This window comes from Nerophis ophidion, linkage group LG09 (genome assembly GCF_033978795.1).
Source record: "Nerophis ophidion isolate RoL-2023_Sa linkage group LG09, RoL_Noph_v1.0, whole genome shotgun sequence".
In the NCBI taxonomy this organism is placed as follows: Eukaryota; Metazoa; Chordata; class Actinopteri; order Syngnathiformes; family Syngnathidae; genus Nerophis; species Nerophis ophidion.
The window spans coordinates 42,916,483-42,938,082 of record NC_084619.1 but is presented as its reverse complement, the minus strand read 5'-3'; the positions used below and the strand labels follow the sequence as shown (position 1 = coordinate 42,938,082).

Here is a 21,600-nt window from a genome sequence, read left to right as displayed (position 1 = left end):
GATAGATAGATAGATAGATAGATAGATAGATAGATAGATAGATAGATAGATAGATAGATAGATAGATAGATAGATAGATAGATAGATAGTACTTTATTGATTCCTTCAGGAAGTTTCTTTATTTAGCAATGTAAGGCCTTAAAAATCAATAATGCAGGACATCATTGATTTTAATTATTTAATATTTCTGAGTATTCACAGTGAAAAGTTAAATAAAGTCCTACTAAATATATTTGAGATGCGAAAGGTTCCCCACTCATAAAGTGATACATTTTTATTTTTATTTTTTTTTACTTTTAACACTTAAATTTCAAGATCAACTTCCGATATAGGTTGATTGGCAACACTAAATTGGCCCTATTGTGTGAATGTGAGTGTGAATGTTGTCTGTCTATCTGTGCTGGCCCTGCGATGAGGTGGCGACTTGTCCAGGGTGTACGTCGCTTTCTGCCCGATTGTAGCTGAGATAGGCGCCAGCGCCCCCCGCGACCCCAAAAAGGGAATACGCGGTAGAAAATGGATGGATGGATGGATGGAACTTCCGATATATCTGTCGATTTTAAGTTTGAACTATTATTTTGTTTGTTTTATGCTCTTTTGTCAAAACGTTGATGTTTTTATATGGCAACCACACAACATATGCAATATTTTTTCCACATAAAACATTTTAAAGTGATAATTTTTAAGTAATAATTCATTATAACATAGATTTTTTGTCCTTTTTTTCTTTGAGCAATGGGAAAAAAAATAAAATAAAGACAAAAGGGAAAAAAAACTGCCTGCATGGCAGCTTTGTGTCAACATTGCCACTTTTTCTCATTAGATTTCACCTCATTACACTTTTTTTTAAATGTTTTTTTTAATTTTTACAATACTATCAATTTTTAATTTTTGCAGAATGTGTGGCGGGCCGGCAAACGATTAGCTGCGGGCCGCACTTTGGACACCCCTGCTGTAAGTATTAGATATACTACTTTACTGTATCCTGCAATAAACAGGTAGTCAGTGCAAGGATGCTAAAACAGGAATAGTAAGACTGAATTTATGACATCTTGACCAGAGCCTAGCGGGAGCATTCTGCGCTAATTGCCGGCTAGCAATGGATGTTTTGTTAAGAGTAACATGCAATAGTCAAGACATAAAGAAACAAAAGCATCAATGACCATTTCTAGTTCAGAATTAGTTGATTTGCAACATTATATTGGCCCCAGTGTGTGAATGTGAGTGTAAATGTTGTCTGTCTATCTGTGTTGGCCCTGTGATGAGATGGTGACTTGTCCAGGGTGAACCCCGCCTTCCGCCCAAATGCAGCTGAGATTTAGGCTCCAGCACCCCACCGCGACCCTGAATGGGACAAGCGGTAGAAAATGGATGGATGGATGGATGGATGGAGCTGTATGGAGATGTGGACAAAACGGCCTCATACCCACAAGCCTACGCCTTCATTTCACCATGAAAAGCCACAAGATAGACACAATATTGTTCAAAGCAGAAAAAACAACTGTTGAATTTTACCATTAAAAGCCTCAGTGTGAAATCTGATGAATTACTCTTTAAATTGCAAAATATCTTGCCTGAAGAGATTTGTTAAAAGAGGCTGAATTTCACAGTCAAAGCCCGACTTAAACAAAACAACAGAACCTAAGTAAGACAAACAAGACCGTAAGTAATAACACCGCGACACTGCAAACACTCATTTGAAAGAAAAAAATCTGTGAATTCAACTGATAATCCATCCATTTTTACGGCCGTTTCCGAGTCTGGGTTGCGGGAGCAGCAGTCTAAGCAGAGATGCCCAGAATTCCTTGTCCCTGGCCACCTCCTCTCGTTCCACAGAGGGGACAACGAGGCATTCCCAGGCCAGCTGTGAGACATAGTCCCTCCAACGTGTCCAAAGTCTGCCCCGAGGTCTCTTCCCGGCTCGACATGCCCGAAACACCTCAGCAGGGAGGCATCCGTAGTAGATTCCCGAACCAGCACAGCTGGCTCCTCTCAACGTGAAGGAGCAGCGGCTCTACCTAAGTACCTCCCGAATGACCAAGTTCCTCACCCTATCTCTGAGGGTGATCCCAGACATCCTGAGGAGAAAAAAGTTATTTCTGCCGCTTGTCATTACTCAAATCTTGTGACCCTAGGTGAGGGGAGGAACGTAGACTGACCAGTAAATCGAGAGCTTCGCCTGCTGGCTCAGTTCTTTCGTCAGAACAACAGACTGGTGCAGTGACTGCATCACTGCGGAAACTGCACCAATCTGTCGCATTCTATTCTTCCCTCACTCGTGAACAAGACCCCGAGATACTTGCACTCCTCTACTTGACTGAGAACCATGGCCTCAGACTTGGATGTGCTGAACCTTATCCCAGCAGCTTCAAACTCGGCTGCAAACCGCCCCAGTAAATGCTGAAGGTCCCAGCCGGATGAAGCCAACTAGACCACATCATCAGAGATGCGATCAAGTGACCATAAAACTGGAAAACCTCCACTCCCATGCCCACTCCAATACCCAAGGAAGGGTATAAATCTGGTCCTGTCTTATACGACCAGGATGAAAACCACAATGGTCCTCCTGAATCCGAAGCTCGACTAATAGCTGGACTCTCCTCCACAGCACCCTTGAATAGACTTTCCCCGGGAGGCGGAGAACTGTGGTCCCTCTATAATTGGAACACACCCTCCTTGAAACGGAGGACCACCACCCCGGTCTGCCAATCCAGAGGTACCGCCCCAGACTTCCACGCCATGTTGAAGAGAGGTGAAAGCAACATTAGTTACATCAGTATGGTTTGTTGTTAACAGCACATTTCGGATCGAATAATGTTTAACGGTAGGCCATGTTCACACAAACACAGATCCTTAATAAACACATACTTATCTCTGCGTTTAGGCGTCTTCTACACATGGAAACGCGTACTTCTGTCTTTAAAAACGCAGATGTTTGCAAACGCAGGTCAAAGTGTAGAGTTCCAAAACTCTCCACTTAGCGTATGCGTGTACACGGCATAAACGGAGACTTGTGATGAAGTCACTGTTGTGCGCTGTCATTTTCAAAGCTCAACAACACTGCCTTTCTGGCTTTAAACACCTTTAAAGATGACTAACTGTATGTTTGAACATAAACATGCTGCTATTTTCACTCAACATTATTAAAAAAGACACATCACAATGGGCGATGTGACACTCTCGCCAGCCCTAATGACAGACAGCTGTTTTAGATACAATTTCTGTCAGACCTCCACCTGATGGAACAACTTTGACAAGCGGGACTTATTGCTCCGTGTCATAAGAAAGCTGCAACATTATCTTATGTTTGTAATTATTATTTAACGACTTATCATGAACTTAACTTAGGCGTGTTGCTTCCATTTTTATAGATGGAGCGACTGTGAGTGTTGGGTTTCAGCAGCACAGGTGTGCATGCATGCTTTAAACACTAAACAACAAAAGATACAGCATATTTCCAGGGCTCTGTGTATGTGCAGGCTGGTTTTAAAGATGATGTACATGTCATTGTACGTCTAGTATATTAAAACAAACATAATAGACGGGTATGGCCAACAAGTCAGCGGTTGGTGCTTTTTTCAGGTTTCTGATTGGATAACATGTGCATGACAGCTAGTGGATGCCTTTGTGTGTAGACATAGACAGTTTTGAAACTGCACTTGTGTGGATGGAGATCGTTTTAACAGCAAATATGTGTTCTTGAAATGCTCCGTGTTCGTGTGGAAATTGCCTAAAAGTGGACTTCTTTGCGTTATGTTGTTGGAGTTGTAGCGGGCTGTGCATGACCAATGATCGTAGATTTAGAGAGGATGATCTACGTATGGTTATATACAGCACACATGATGTCCTACACAAAGCACATTTACGGTCAGTTAAATCATCTTCTTTTGTCACCGAGTAAAATCCCAAGGACATGACCTTGGTGTCCTCAATGGTAGTTACGGCCATGGTTGGGGTGGAGTAGGAGTAGTAATATTGGATTTGAACATGCAAATTTTGTTGACAAAAAACATCAACATATAACTGCAGTCCTTATCAGAAGACAGAGGGGGAACTGGTACACAATATATGGTGTCAAAAATGGCCCTTGGATGTATTCTATTGTAGGTAATAAGATATACAAATTAGTAGGCTCTGACTACTTTAACCATAGAGTTGACTTAATTATCTTTTAGCTGTAGACGATGGACATGAAGTTTTGATAACTTCCACAAGTGCCCAACTCTATATTATTTGCGACAAAGGCAAAACATGTTGTTTTACCGGGCAGTGAGATTCACAGTTACAATTTTACAAGGTTTTTAAGGAGCAATTCCCTTTCGAATGTCAGAGCATTGAGAATTAAAAGATACAACTTGAGTATCAATATCAACATCAATGTTGTAAGGCTGCACAACACTGTCAAATTGTCAGGAGCTCGCATGGCTGCAGTAGTAGTGACCCCAAGATGCAGGAACGAGGAGGACGATGATCAGGTAAGAGGATTTTAATGTATTTACACAGAAAATGAAGCAGTCGTTCGTATAAAGTCCAAACATAAAGTCAATCCTCCAGCACTGAGGAGCACGCGAGACAGACATAAATAGAAACATGTTGAATGGCACCAGGTGTGGACCGGCTGACAATCAACAGCAGGTGACGGGAAAACAGCGCTCAGCAGGGCAAGCAGGAAATAGAAACATCCATCCATCCATCCATTTCCTACCGCTTATTCCCTTTCGGGGTCGCGGGGGGTGGTGGCGCCTATCTCAGCTACAATCGGGCGGAAGGCGGGGTACACCCTGGACAAGTCGCCACCTTATCACAGGACCAACACAGATAGACAGACAACATTAACACTCAGGATAATTACATAAGTGTAACAAAATATAATAATAATATGATGACACAAAACAATGAAGCAGAAACAGAAATGAAGTGACAGATGGTCACACAAATGCAGTAAATAATTTCTGTGCAGATACATTGTTTGACATACTGGAGAGTTTTGTTAGCATAATTGTTGAACTATCTATAATGACAGACAAGCACATTAAAATATCCCAATATTAAAAATCACTCAAATTTAGTAAGGGAAGCTAAAAAGTCACTAAAATCTGCTAAAGAAGAGCCTCTTACAGCCTCTTGTAAAATAAAAAAGATTATGACGACACACTTTGGAAATCAACAGTTCAAAAGATGAGAAAGTTCCACAGTTCAATGTTCACGAGGGCCATCACCAGGGCCAGTAGTCCTGTTGGCACGTATGATGTGTGATTGTGTGCATGTGTGTGTGTATAAAGTAGTACATAGCTTGTAATATATTCAACTGGCCTGAAGGTTGCTTGATTTTGTTTGTATTTTCCCAGTTTTGTATGCAGGTTGCCACCATAACAACTAGGAGTATCCCGATCAGATATCAGCAAAAAAAACAATGACAGTAATACCTTAACAATAATTGTGTCCTGGTAAGTGATGCAGGATGTTGATGTTAATGTTGGCCCCACCCTATGAAGACACGCACACCTTTTACACAATTTTGTTCTCTAAACATACTCTCCTGCGTCATAAGTAAACCGGTAATTAACAATGATAGTTTAATGATCATGTTGATCACATATTTGTTTTGGTACTCATTGTACCCTTGAGACAATGGCACAAAAAAAAAGAGATATTCCTTGTATTCCATGATGTGACTTCTTCCTGCAAGTAAAAAACAGTAATCGTAGATTCCAATACTTTATCAAATAAAAATTTGTTGACTGACATCAAGAAGTATTCGTTGGTCTCGTATTTAGACATGTCGAGCTATCAAATGCTCCAGACATCATTCTACACGACAAAACGGAGGAAAACTTGGAAAAGCATGAATGTCTACAACTTCTTTGTGTGTGGTTGGGTTAAGGAAATTGGTATCAAGACTATCTCGGACAAATCATGCACAGTTTTTGTAAGGTTGCATTTCATGATTTGACTTCGGGTCTACAGCCATGTTAGTTGCACGCGCCTTTTAAGAGTACACATTTTTTCTCGTCTTTATTAAAATATCAAAATTTGGTCTTGACATTGTGTATGTGCTGAAGGCTTCATTTATGACTGCTGCCTTTAGTAAAAGCCTAACTCTTTTAGGTTTTGCGCACATTTGCTTTCTTTTGTTTAGACTCGCCGAGTTGGTGCTTTACGAAATGCTAGTAGAAAAAAATGTGTTTTAAGAAATACAAATACTATCAAGATAATACTTAAATTGGAAACTCTAAATGTTAAAAGTGCATCAAACAAACCTTTAACAAAGGGATCACTGCAAACTTGTGCATTATTGGACTCGAGTGCATGCTAGTTTTCTTGTTGTCGTTTCAAAAAATCTTTCAGCCTTCCGCTGTACTCGAGTACCTCTCGAGCATCTCTGAAAAAATGTTCATCCTAAATGTTAAAAGTGCATCAAACAAACCTTTAACAAAGGGATCACTGAAAACTTCTGCATTATTGGACTCGAGTGCATGCTAGTTTTCTTGTTGTCGTTTCGAAAAATCTTTCAGTCTTTCGCCGTACTCGAGTACCTCTCGAGCATCTCCGAAGAAATGTTTATCCTTTTCTCAATTTGAACGGTTCGTACAGCCAAAAACAATGCAATCATATGGCATGTTTCTTTGAGAACAGGTAAAATGCGCCCAGTACCCATTTAGAAGACGCTGGCTTGACCACTACGCGTATAGAATGAGTCTGACGTGAGCTGGATGTTACGTCATATGCAACCCAGTAATATTTTAGTTTTGGGTGTTGTGTGTAATACTCGGTAACCATGTGAATAATGTTATAGGTTACATAAAGTATGTGTTCAGAGCCTAATAGGTGTGTCGAACCGTTCTGCTGGAGTCTAAGAGTGAGCTGTGTGTGTGTGTGTGTGTGTGTGTGTGTGTGTGTGTGTGTGCGTGCGTGTGCATATAAAAAACACCGAATGGTTCCAAACTGGGTACATAGCTTGTTTGACAGGTTCAACTGGGCCTGTAGGTTACCTGATTGTGTTTTTATTTTCCCAGTGTCTTATGCAAGTTGACATCATGACAACTAGGATGTCCCGATCAGATATCAGCTAAAAAAACAGAATGTGATTATATGTGCCTACGTTACAGGCCTCGTACCAAGTAGCCTGGTCCTCGTGTTCAAAGTGGTGTGTCTGTTTTTGAAAAATAAAAAAAGACACAACATGCTTGATTGTGTTCTCATGCCAGGCTGTGGCCTGTCTCTTATTGATTTTATTTTGCTTTGAAAAACATCCAAATTGTTTTAATTCCAAACATGTCCACACACAATATCGAAAAATGACCTACCTTGGCAATGTAATGACAAATATATCCAGATTGACATGGAGAGAAAATAGTTATATTCACCAACATTATATTGCTTGTTTGTGATAATAACCACATGATGGTGCTGTTACTGAACAAACATTTTCATTTTACATGTACTGCACCTCACTTTGTTCATACTGACATTGCTTCATTTTAATATCACTGTTCTCTGGAATATTGTTTTTTATATATATATATATATATATATATATTATTGCTGTCGTTATATATCACTTCCAAATACAAAACAGGAAGAGAATTATGGAAGTATTATTGGCGCAAAATTATTTGCAAACATGTATCTCAATCTGTGCGTGTGCACTAATTTGTGTCTGTATATCAATCCGAGTGTGTGTAACCAGAACCACGTACGTGTTTTAGATCCACGTACGTGTGTTTAAGTTGTCTGTGTGTCCCAAATCAGAAAGAAGCCCTCAATAGGCCGTCTACTTAAACGTGACTTTTGCGACACTCCTGCCGTCTAACATTTGAGCGCGCACAGCCAGATTTGTGAACGTACAAAATATGCAAACTCCCCTTGCCTTTCCTCATACTCAGCCCTAGTCAGCGCCTTGCATCCACTGAACATGTTATTATGCCTTGAAGTGAACAACCATCGACCACGCTCCAACATTCGCTGTGAGTAAAAGTTAATGTTTTAGCAGTAACTTGATTTACATTTTTGTCTTCTTCAAATCAGTTATCAGTAGTTCTGTCTGTAAGCAAGTTAGGTTTTCTCAGCGTGTGTGTCACTGAGCAAATACATGCATGTAACGTTAGCATTATAGATAGTTACCATGAATTGATTTACGTGGACCCCGACTTAAAAAAATTGAAAAACTTATTCGGATGTTACCATTTAGTGGTCAATTGTACGGAATTTGTACTATACTGTACAATCTACTAATAAAAGTATCAATCAATCAATCAAAGGCTGCCCATGCAGACATGAGCTCATATACGGCATGTCGAATGTTATATAGTTAGATATTAATATTAATATCCTAAAGTTGTAAGCAGGCTGCAAAGGTAACCATTGTAACATAATTTTAAAATAAATGTGCCTTGGCTGTAAATTGTCTCGAGTCTGAATGATCAGAGTCCCGCCCCAGGAAAGGACGTCAGGATTCTAGCCAGACACCTCATCATGCTCATTAAGAAACATTGTGAGAGCAGTGAAGGAAGAGCAGATACACACATCGGCCCATCCAGGGCAGCTGTCGTTTTAACCCTTCATCCAGGACCACAGTAATGCAAACTTCTGTGTCATCAGAAATGCAAAGGTAGTTCAATAGTTAAAAGTACCAGTTCTGCACACACACAAGTGTATCAATAAATAGAACTGGGTGATATGTAAAAATATGTATGCCACATGATCTTAGTGCACCAGAAAATACTCTATTGGTTTAATATTTTTGTGAAAAATCATTTACAGGCCTTGGCGTGGTAAAAAGGGAGGTTTGCAACCAAGAGGCGCTCGCAAATTTCATGCATTTTAATCTTATAAACTTCCCTGTCCTGCAATTACGACTCCAAAATCAAATGAGAAGCTCAGGTTTTGCCAGGCAGGGTGAGGTATGAGAATGGTCTCATTGCCTGAGGATGCAATGCATGATCAGAACAGGTGCAATTGTGTTTTATACCAAAAACTTACTGTATACTTGTCATAAATTCGGTTTAAGTTCATTATGGGGCAATAGCATACTGTAATTTGATGGTATTTAAAGACAGTCTATTTTATGCAATTATGAACAGATTTACGTGTGTCAGGCGTGAGTGGTTTAAGAAAATGGGTCCTATTATGCAAAACCAACTTCATAATGCGCCACACATTTTTTTTTTGTTGCAAATAATCATTATCAATTTGAACATCAAATAAGTTGTCTTTGTAGCATATTCAACTGAATATGGGTTGAAAATGATTTGCAAATCATTGTATTCCGTTTATGTTTACATCTAACACAATTTTCCCAACTCATATGGAAACAGGGTTTGTACATAATCCATTGTCCAAAAATAATTTGTACATAATCGGAATTTTTTAATTTTTTTTATCATGTTTCCTCTCTTCATGCGCAATAAGAATCGTGTGACTTACATTCTTTGATTCATAAAGGCAATTAATCGTGGCCTATTTGGGAGAGATTTGTTTCAGCCGGGAGGATTTTGTGAAGAGAACAAAGCTTTGATTGTGCAGCAGCAGAGTTCAAGTCACAGGATTAAAAACAGCGTAATTCAAGGCAGGTGATTTGGACTCAATGATTAAAAAACACACTGGCCTGCTTCTCAGCAGTGCTCAATGTTTTACACATGACTGCTATGATTAGAAAATAATTATGTCCAAAGCTGCATGAGAGTTTTTATTTTTCTCACAATACTTTTATTTCAAGATGCAAATCCAGAATCTTTTTTGTAACACTTCTTAAAGGGGCACAAAGATTGATTTCTTCTGTGGTAATTAATACAAAATTGAACAAGAAACAGTTTTAGTTTGGATACCCTTTTTTGTTGGTTATTTCTAGGGATGCACAATAATAGTAATTTGAACTGATAACCAATGTTTATGTTTCTATTTTTAGAAAAGATTTTGTAAGAAGAAATTAATTTAACAGTTCACACTTTTTCCCTGAATGTATTCACATATCCATCCATCCCATCCATTTTCTACCGCTTATTCCCTTTCGGGGTCGCGGGGGGCGCTGGCGCCTATCTCAGCTACAATCGGGCGGAAGGCAGGGTACACCCTGGACAAGTCGCCACCTCATCGCAGGGCCAACACAGATAGACAGACAACATTCACACTCACATTCACACACTAGGGCCAATTTTAGTGTTGCCAATCAACCTATCCCCAGGTGCATGTCTTTGGAAGTGGGAGGAAGCCGGAGTACCCGGAGGGAACCCACGCATTCACGGGGAGAACATGCAAACTCCACACAGAAAGATCCCGAGCCTGGATTTGAACCCAGGTCTGCAGGAACTTCGTATTGTGAGGCAAACGCACTAACCCCTCTGCCACCGTGAAGCCGTATTCACATATATTCAAATCTATTGGAGGGATAAGGAAGTTAAGTAAAGTGAGTTACATTTACATTACGCTTTTCTCTAGTGACTCAAAGGGCATTCCAAAGTGAAACCCAATATTGCATTTGCATTTAAACTGGAAGAAGGATGACAGAAGTGGATTTCGAACCTGGAACACTCAAGTTGCTGGCACGACCGCTCTACCAACCGAGCCACGCCGCCCCAATGTCAACTGATCATTTTTAAACTTGACTATAATCTGAGTACAAATTCACTTCCTACTTCTAAAACCCTTGCAAACAATTACAATCATTCTGTACAGCAAAAAAGTTAGAATTTATTATTATTTCAACTTTTCAACTATTTTATTATTGATAAAAACAATTCAAACTGTCTGAATATGATTTCGTAAAAGGAAAAAAAAATCCTGCCAATAATTGAGTCCACATGGCCCTTAGCAACAACACCGAAACAAGTGGAGTCACCGCTCCCGTTGATTGACAAATAAATATAAATGGAAATGCAATTAAGTAATAAAATAGTGTAACATTCAATTGTGGAACGGAAGAGAAATGGAGGTCAAATGAGAAAGTGCATGTTTTCGAACAAATAAATCATGAAAGGTACTGTAAGTATTTAAATGAAGCCTTTGCCTCCAGATGAACCAGAATGTTAAGCATAAACAACAACTAATTTTGTCGTCCAATTATTTCGCCCTATGTTGTTTATTTCTGAACTGTTGCCTCTTATCAAACTCTTTCTCATCTGTTGTGGCTTTGCACTGGTCACTGCTATTAACGGCAGGTCTTGTATTAGCACGGTGTCGACAACCCGCGGCTCTAGAGCCACATGCGGCTCTTTAGGGTGGACCTAGTGGTTCCCCGGAGCTTTTTCAAAAACCTATGAAAATAGTAAAAGATGCAGGAAAAAAATATTTTTTTTCTTTCAATATTGTTTCTGTAGGAGGACAAACATGACGCAAACTTTCATAATTGTTAGAAATCACTGATGAGAGTATTTGGCGAGTGCCGTTTTGTCCTACTAATTTTGACGGTTTTTGAACTCACCATAATTTGTTTACATGCACAACTTTCTCTGACCCTGCATTTTTTATGTAACTCCTTCTTTGTGTCATTTTGTCCACCAAACTTTTTATGCTGTGCGTGAATGCACAAAGGTAAGCTTTGTGGATGTTATTTGACTTGTTGGAGTGCTAATCAGACATATTTTGTAAGTGCATCACTGCAAGCTAATCGATGCTAACTCGGTATCTAGGCTATCTGTATGTATCAAAAGCATCATTATGCCTCATTTGTAGGCATTTTTAAGCTCAATTAATTTCCTTTACTGATGTCCTGTGTGTATTTAATTCATATTTGCAAGTCTCATGACACATTATCTTTATATGATATTGGCTGCATTTCTGATAGTTGTCCCGTTATAGACCACAGTATACATTACCAAACTTGCCAAATATGATAATAAACCAGTTCCTTTAACTTAAAAACATGCATAAAACCTTTGGCTGTTCTAAGTCAGTAATTTCCAGGAGTTTTCTCACCCTCTGTTTAACTAATGTTTTCAAATGTTGTAAAAATGTGTAGAATAAATATTAAATTTCAATATTTCTGTCAACAAAGATGTGTCAGCCTGTGACAGTCATTTTGATAGTAGGCTATTATAGTCAATACAGACACTTACATCATGTGTTGCCTTCATTATGAGACTTATATAAGGCTGTTAATGTTTTTGCGGCTTTAGGCAAATTTACTATTTTTATTTTTGGCCCAATATGACTCTTTCAACATTTTGGGTTGCAGACCTCTGACTTAGCAGTACAGGCAGCTGCGTACTACTTTAAAAAATTCTTCACCTTAGTGAAGTTTAAATCGTTTTTGTATTGACGCTGTTCCCCGTCAACATTCTGCAGAACATGTTTTGCAAACGACGAGTGAAATGTCTTTTTCTGACACGGTATAGAAAGACTGATGAATGCTGCATCATTATGTTTTTCTCCGTACATAACAGGTCACACGCGCAGTCTCATGACATCACAAATATGCGACCATGCCGTCGGAAAATAGTGGGGTTGAGGAGCCAGGCAGCACCTGAGGCCACAAAAAAGAGACCAATGACAAACACGGAGAAAAGCCTTTATTGTTTAACATCAGGTACTTACACCGCCTATCATGTCTAAGCTGCTATTACACTGAAGTAAACGCTTTATCATTTAGATGAGCATGACGAGAGACATTCTGACTACAAATGACACCGAGTGGTGACTAAATTGGTGGTCAAACGCTTGCACCCATTTGCCACAAAGGGTGCCAAAAAGGCTCCTAATTTTCCTGCTGACAAATGCAGTAACATACTCATTTCCCATTTGGTTGTGTTGTTAAAACTATGAGTGACAAGCGCTAGAAAATGGATGGATTATTAATATATTTGTTAATTTACTGTTAATATCTGGTTGTTTTCTGTATTAACATGTTGTTCCATCTACACTTATGTTAAAATGTAATAAGCACTTATTCTTCTGTGGTTTGGATACTTACATACATTTTGGGTGATACTACACATTCGGGTATCAATACTCTACCCAACTATTTCCAGGGTCATACATTGGTCATATTTAAAGTTCTCATGTGTCCATGGACATATTTCCTGAGCTTATACCCATGATATACATTTTTTTTTAAATTAAAAAAGATTTTGTGATGATAAACAATATCGATGTAATCATTGTCATATCGACGAGATACACTCTTTTACTTGGCATCATTACAGTACCGCTGTTCTTTAGAACCGGTATACCGTACAACCCTAGGAAGTATAGTAAGTTTCTTTTTTAAATCGTTAGTACCGTGGTACTTTATTAGTACTGCGGTGTGACGATCTGTCACTTCATTTCTGTTTGTTTCCTTGTTTTTGTATTGACTTCCTGTCAGTGCTCTTACTTTGTTATATCTCCCGTTTGTTCCGCTGAGCACTGTTTTTTCCTCACCTGCTGTTGATTGGCAGCCCCCACACCTGCTGCCAATCAATATGTATCCTGTTTATACTTTGCCTTGAGCACTCCTCAGTGCTCGATGATAACACTCTATGTTTGGAACATTTATGCTAGACTGCTTTATTTTCTGTTTTTGATTGAGATTAAAAACTCATCATACCTGCTCTCAGCTCTCCCGGTTCTTGCATCTTGGGGTCACAAAACGGCAGCCATGCGAGTTCCTAACAGCATCATCAAGCCAGAATATTGTTACCTCGCGAGAACCCCTCTCGGCGATCCACAGCCGACGTTCTGGGCCGCACAATTCATAGAGGACTTGAAAGCCAGGTTTTTGCAGTCCCAGCCCACAGCAGGCACGGACCTTCTCCCTCCGCCTCGACCGCCGCCTTCCCTCCTCCCGGCTCGGCCGCCGGTCCCGGATCTCCGACCGGCGCGGCCACCGCCGCCATCTTCCCCGTCGCCTGCTGTTCATCTTGTCCCGGCTCCACGGCAATCTTACGCTGGTCGCGGAGCCACGATGCCCAACACCGGCTGGGCCCCCAGCACCTGTTCGTGCTCCTGGGCAGCTTCCAGTAGCTGCACCACGGCTGCTCGTCCTGCCAGTCCGGCGAGGCTCCAGTGGAGCCCTACATGATGTCCCTCCTGGCCTCCTGTTGGAACTCGGCGCAGGACGTGTCTTTGTCCCTCCTCCTGACCCCCTTCTGCCCGTCCCTGGTTTTTGCACCAGGGGACACCGACAACCAGGTGAGTCTTCTCCCAATAATGGACGGCATCTGGCAGCCGCCTGGTGGAGGGGGGGCTACTACCGGCATCTCAACACACTGCTTTCTTTACCGTTGTCATCGGCTCCTCTTACGACAACATCATCTCTGGCGGGCTTTCGCAGGGCGCCGCCATCTTCAGTGTCGTCAACATCGTCGACGACTCCACCTATGACGCAATCTTCATTGTCGTCATCATCGTCAACGACTCCGCCCGCGATGACATTTTCTCTGGCGCGACTATGCACGGCGCAGACATCTTCCGCGTCACTGGCGGCACTCTGCATGGTGCCGCCATCGAAAACTCCTCCCATGGTGCTGCAGTTAGACAGATGGTGATCGGGCTCCATACGGTAAAGCTTTGGTGAAACTTGGTGAAACTGACCATACACGTGACCGTAGAGTCGGCGGGTGATGACCAGTGATTCTATGGATGCTTTAAGCTTTGTGCCGAGTTGGTCAGGGAGGTAACGTAGAGTTTGCTCCGCTAGGCGGGATCATCCCCGCATTATGAGCAAAATAGCTGCGTTTAGAAGAGACGGCCGGTCCACAAAAAGCACGCTTGCATAATTGTATATATTTGTCTGGACAATGGGTAGGTAGTATTTTGTTAATGTGTGTGAAAATTGGTGAATGTTGAGAAGTGTGTTGGATGTGGAGTGATTCAATTTTTGTTGGTAAAATTGTATATATGCGTATTTTAATAACAATTATCCATTCACCTACGGGTCTGATCTGCTTTATTTCCCTCGCTTGAAAGATAATCATTGCTCCCACACTCCCTCATCCTCCCCCTTGTTGTGCTGCGAGCTTCACGATTTTTTTTTTCCCCCACATCCCTGCTAATTTGTAAAAGTTGGGAAATTGTCCAAAATGTGTGTGTTTATGAGAAGATAGACAAAGTTTATTTTCAGAAAGCACATGAGTGAATGATCCACCCATCCATTTATCATTTTCCGCTTATCTGAGGTCAGGTCGCGGGGGCAGCAGCCTAAGCAGAGATGCCCGGACTTCTTCCTCCGAGCCATTTCGTCCAGCTAAAAGTGAATGATAAATGTTGTTTATTATTATTAAGGTCTGATATAGCATAGCTGTGCTACTGGGTGAAAAAAATAGTTGACTGTTGAGGTTGTTTTTAATTGTGTTGGTGATTCCGCCCAGTTAACTGTGTGGGTGTGATTGTGTACGATATTGTAGTTTTGTAAGAAGGGTCTGAGATTTTGACTACAGAAAAAGGCTCTCTGTCTTGGTTAACATTTTTTGTTTTGCGCGTGTGATGCAGTAATAAAAAGAGGTGTTGTGAGAGATAAGACATAGCTTTTTAACGATTACCCTCCATTTCTTTCCGAATATATTTTTGTTGAAAGTTTGAAATAGTACACGGTGTGAATGAAAATAACAAATGAGCCTGTTAGGAGACATTTTGAGATAAGCGATGTGTCTTGGAAATAAAGGCGTGTGACGAGGCTGTGTGACGTGCTGCATGTTAGACGTGGGCCGGAGAGGTGTGTCACTGTTAGCATAGCATAGCATAGCTTGGATTAGCAAAGGATTCGTTTATCATTGAGCTAGGTTAGCAAAAATTAGCTTACTGAGGCCTAGTAAGGCTAAGTTAGCATTTAGCTTGGCATTACTAGGTGTGTTTGGACAGCTGTTCTCAGTCTGTAGAGTGTACTGGTAGTTTGTGCTTGCTAATTCCAGTAAAATAAAGTATATATGAATAAATAAACATTTAAATATCAATAAATACATTTGGATTGTGGGATATTGAAGCACAGGTAGATTCATCATCCATTTATTTTATGTGTTTAGTATTATGTTTGCACAGCCTTGAGGCTCTGCTGATCCAGTTAAGATACACACGCACACACGCATACACATCATAGATTAGAACACGTTGTAGCTTTGAATTAATAGCTATATAAAAAATAAATTAATAACATATTAATTTAAATATGATGAAGATAAATTGATTATTTAAATATTTATTATTTAAAAATAATCACAGTAAAAGAATAATCACAGTAAAAGAAAATTTACATTTATATTCTAAAATATTTTTAAACCTTTATCTGTGTAAACCGGTTTAATCAGAATAATGTCGACGTTTATAGTCACAGCTGCGTGAATCATGGAGTCTGAGTCACAGGTTTGGTCATGAACATACTTACAACATAATACATCAGATAATTTCATATCATTTCACATTACATTATGTCCGAAAAGGAGTAGGAAGAAGCAAAGCTTATTTAATCCTAACCCTTTCCCAGGTCAGAGCGTTTATAAATATATACATTCATTCACTGACCTTTTATATAGTATTATAGTAGAATGGCATCCGTGAATGAGTAATACAGCAGTTTTGTAATATAAAATTTATTAATTCAGTCATTATTAACATACTGAAATGTGAGCGCTTTGAGTATCTAATAATAGAAAATCAATCAATCAATGTTTACTTATATAGCCCTAAATCACTAGTGTCTCAAAGGGCTGCACAAACCACCACGACATCCTCGGTAGGCCCACATAAGGGCAAGGAAAACTCACACCCAGTGGGACATTGGTGACAATAATGACCCAGTGGGACGTCGGTGACAATGATGACTATGAGAACCTTAGAGAGGAGGAAAGCAATGGATGTCGAGCGGATCTAACATGATACTGTGAAAGTTCAATCCACAATGGATACAACACAGTCGCGAGAGTCCAGTCCAAAGAGGATCCAAGACACAGCAGCGAGAGTCCCGTTCACAGCGGAGCCAGCAGGAAACCATCCCAAGCGTAGGCGGACCAGCAGCGCAGAGATGTCCCCAGCCGATACACAGGCGAGCAGTACATGGCCACCGGATCGGACCGGACCCCCTCCACACGGGAGAGTGGGACATAGAAGAAAAAGAAAAGAAACGGCAGATCAACTGGTCTAAAAAGGGAGTCTATTTAAAGGCTAGAGTATACAAATGAGTTTTAAGGTGAGACTTAAATGCTTCTACTGAGGTGGCATCGCGAACTGTTACCGGGAGGGTATTCCAGAGTACTGGAGCCCGAACGGAAAATGCTCTATAGCCCGCAGACTTTTTTTGGGCTTTGGGAATCACTAATAAGCCGGAGTCCTTTGAACGCAGATTTCTTGCCGGGACATATGGTACAATACAATCGGCAAGATAAGATGGAGCTAGACCGTGTAGTATTTTATACGTAAGTAGTAAAACCTTAAAGTCACATCTTAAGTGCACAGGAAGCCAGTGCAGGTGAGCCAGTACAGGCGTAATGTGATCAAACTTTCTTGTTCTTGTCAAAAGTCTAGCAGCCGCATTTTGTACCAACTGTAATCTTTTAATGCTAGACATGGGGAGACCCGAAAATAATACGTTACAGTAGTCGAGGCGAGACGTAACAAACGCATGGATAATGATCTCAGCGTCTTTAGTGGACAGAATGGAGCGAATTTTAGCGATGTTACGGAGATGAAAGAAGGCCGTTTTAGTAACGCTTTTAATGTGTGCCTCAAAGGAGAGAGTTGGGTCGAAGATAATACCCAGATTCTTTACCGTGTCGCCTTGTTTAATTGTTTGGTTGTCAAATGTTAGAGTTGTATTATTAAATAGAGTTCGGTGTCTAGCAGGACCGATAATCAGCATTTCCGTTTTTTTGGCGTTGAGTTGCAAAAAGTTAGCGGACATCCATTGTTTAATTTCATTAAGACACGCCTCCAGCTGACTACAATCCGGCGTGTTGGTCAGCTTTAGGGGCATGTAGAGTTGGGTGTCATCAGCATAACAGTGAAAGCTAATACCGTATTTGCGTATGATGTCACCTAGCGGCAGCATGTAGATGCTGAAGAGTGCAGGGCCAAGGACCGAACCCTGGGGAACTCCACACGCTACCTTAACGTAGTCCGAGGTCACATTGTTATGGGAGACACACTGCATCCTATCAGTAAGATAAGAGTTAAACCAAGACAGGGCTAAGTCTGACATACCAATTCGTGTTTTGATACGTTCTAATAAAATATTATGATCGACGGTATCGAAAGCAGCACTAAGATCGAGGAGCAGCAACATAGATGACGCATCAGAATCCATCGTTAGCAATAGATCATTAGTCATTTTTGCGAGGGCTGTCTCCGTGGAGTGATTTGCCCTGAAACCGGATTAAAAGGTTTCACATAGATTGTTAGACGCTAAGTGTTCATTTAACTGCTCCGCAACAATTTTTTCAAGGATTTTTGAAATAAAGGGAAGGTGAGACACCGGTCGGTAATTTACCATGAGGTCAGGGTCGAGGTTAGGTCTTTTAAGAAGAGGATGAATAACCGCTTTTTTGAATGCTAGGGGAACAGTGCCCGAGGAGAGTGATAAGTTTATAATATTTAGCACTGATATTTAGCACCTAATAATACAAAGAGCTCCTTGATCAGTTTCCCAGGAAGAGGGTCAAGTAAACATGTTGTCTGTTTTATTCCATTTACACGTTGTAACAATTCCTCTAATGTTATTTCCTCAAAACGAGAGAAACTATTTTGGAGGGCAGTATCCGCCGTATATACAATCGTGTCAGTGTTAATAGAACCCCGTTGTAGCTGGGACGCATTGTCTTTAATCTCCTTTCTAATGACTTCAATTTTCTTACTAAAGAATTGCATAAAGTCATCAGCTGAGTGGGTTGAGCTACTGGAAGGAGTCCCTTGTTGGGTTAGCGATGCTACCGTACTAAACAAAAATTTAGGATCGTTTTTATTACGGTGGATGAGATTTGAGTAATATTTAGCTTTAGCTAAGGTAAGCATGCGTTTATAAGTTATTAAACCATCACTCCATGCTTGATGGTGCACCTCAAGTTTAGTCGTGCGCCATTTGCGTTCCAGCTTTCTACATAATAATTTCTGAGCTCTAGTTTCTTCTGTAAACCACGGGGTGCGCTTTTTTGGAGCCTTTTTTAACTTTAGCGGTGCTATGTTATCAATGGTTTCGCGCAGGGTGTCGTTAAAGTTGTTAGTGAGGTTATCAATAGAGCCCACATACTTTGGGAATGGTGCCATTACCGAGGGCAGTAGGTCAGCAAGAGTTGTCGTTGTGGCTGTATTAATGTTGCGGCTGCTATAGCAGTTATTATTATTATTAGTTTGACGAACATGCGTCTGAACCTCGAATTTTATAAGGTAATGATCGGACAATACTTTAGTAAACGGGAGTATCGTAACTTTGGAAACGGTGATGCCCCTGACAAGCACTAGGTCTATCGTATTACCGTTGCGATGCGTGGGTTCATTTATTATTTGTGTGAGACCACAGCTATCAATTACAGTCTGGAGCGCTACGCACGGTGGGTCCGATGGGGTATTCATATGGATATTAAAGTCCCCCATTATGATTATATTATCGGCGTGTGTCACTAGATCAGCAACGAACTCTGAGAATTCATTAATAAAGTCCGAATAGGGCCCTCGGGGGCGGTAGATAACAGCCAGGTGTAGAGGCAGCGGTGTGACAGACCTCATAGTAAGCACCTCAAACGATTTATATTTATTATTTATGTTAGGACTAAGGTTAAAGTTTTCGTTGTATATTAGTGCGACCCCCCCACCCCTTTTGAGCGGACGGGCAATATGCGCATGTGTAAAGTTAGGAGGACATGCCTCATTTAGCGCAAAAAAGTCGTTTGGTTTAAGCCAGGTTTCGCTGAGACCGATGACGTTAAGATTGTTGTCTCTGATAATATCATTAACTAACAACGTTTTAGGAGACAATGATCTTATGTTTAAAAAACCTATATTATAGGTAGTGGGCTGTTTTAGGGAGTTTTTGATCAAATTATCCGTAGTAGCAATATTAATAATGATGTGTTTATTATGCCCAGTGCATTTAGTATAGTTACGACCATATCTAGGAATTGATACGACAGGAATTTTCCGATTGTTTGATTGTTGCTTTGATAAACTGCACGCATCATGGTTAGCCACCTCAGTAACGGGGATTTTCCGATTGTTTGTTTGTTGCTTTGATAAACTGCACACATCATGGTTAGCCACCTCAGTAACAGGGATTTTCCGATTGTTTGTTTGTTGCTTTGATAAACTGCACGCATCATAGTTAGCCACCTCAGTAAAACACATGTCCAACTCTGAAACACTCAAAGCAGAAAAAACTTGTTCTAATTTAACTGACTCCTTACCCAGACCAGTAGTCTCGCATTTTCCATCTAAATCCGTCTTCGGGATGGAGGAAAGTGGTGTTCTGTGGGGATTAGCCTTCTGCTTTGTTTTTAGCCCCGCTCGGCATCCGCGTTTCCGATCACACCGCTGGCGTCTGCTCCGTAGACGGCCCCCGCTGCTACTAGACTCCCCTGCTTCACAGGCCGCTGGATGTAGCCGCCGATGTATTCCCATGCTAGTTAGCAAGTCTAGCACGCAAGTGTCTATCAGTCCAAAACGGCCCGATATGTCCACATCCAGAAGTGTCTGGCGGTCGTACGTGATCACGGAGTGACCACGATGTGAGCCAGCCATAAATTTTGTGGAATTGTCCGGTATTTCTGCCAAATGTTCCATCTTTAGCAGGAGCTCCTCGAGAGCGCAGCCCGTCCGGGCGCCGCCATCTTGCTTCCATATAAATATAATCCATTATTGATATTAGTAGTATTATTAAGAATATCTTATTTTCAATAGGGTTGGGAGTGTTTCTAATAATCTTTCTTCTTTGTACTTTGGAAGCACTATTAATTTGAATGGCCTCTTAAAGTGGATCATATCAGTACAATGTTTAACTTCTTTACTTAATCCATTCCATAATTTAATTCCACATGCTGATATGCTAAAGTTTTTGGTTGTTGTACGGGCATTCAAATGTTTTAAATTAGATTTTCCTTTGAGGTTATATTTCTCCTCTTTAGCTGAGAATAATTTTTGTACATTCTTTGGTAGCAGGTTATAATTTACTTTGTACATCGTTTTAGTTGTTTGCAATTTTATCAAATCAGCGAACTTTAATCATTTTGACTAAAAAATTAAAGGGTTTGTATTCTCTCTATACTAAACATTATGTATTATTCGAATTTATCTTTTTTGTGGCACAGTTAACGAATCTAGCGCACATTTGTAGTTGTTTCCCGATATTTCTGCACAATAACTCAGATATGGTAACACTAGCGAGCAGTAGAGAATATAAAGTGATTTTTGGCCCAGGACGTGTTCTGCTTTATTCATTGTTGAAATGTTTTTTGTCCACCTTGTGTTATATGTTTTGTATATGGAATTTCCTGTTCATTTTGTTATCCATTGGTACGCCCAAGAGTCTGGTTTCTTTTGCCCTTTTGGTATCTACTCCGTCTATTTGTGTTAGTGTCTGATGCTCTTTTCTACTGTTACCAGATAGCATTATTTTAGTTTTGCTGAGATTCAAAGATAGTCTGTTTTTGTCGAACCATTTTTGGTTTGTCCATTTCTTCCGTTATTGTTTGTATTATCTTCTGTGTGTTC

At 40.5% G+C, this 21,600-nt stretch overlaps 1 protein-coding gene across 1 annotated transcript in view; it reads left to right on the top strand.

Annotated features, from left to right (window-relative positions):
- The first annotated feature begins 7,897 nt into the window (after positions 1–7,897).
- Positions 7,898–21,600, top strand: part of slc2a15a (solute carrier family 2 member 15a) — a 100,504-nt gene continuing 86,801 nt past the window's right edge. The window contains exon 1 of the mRNA XM_061911024.1: positions 7,898–7,967. The gene's annotated coding sequence lies outside the window, so the exon portion shown is untranslated. The remainder of the gene's footprint in view (positions 7,968–21,600) is intronic.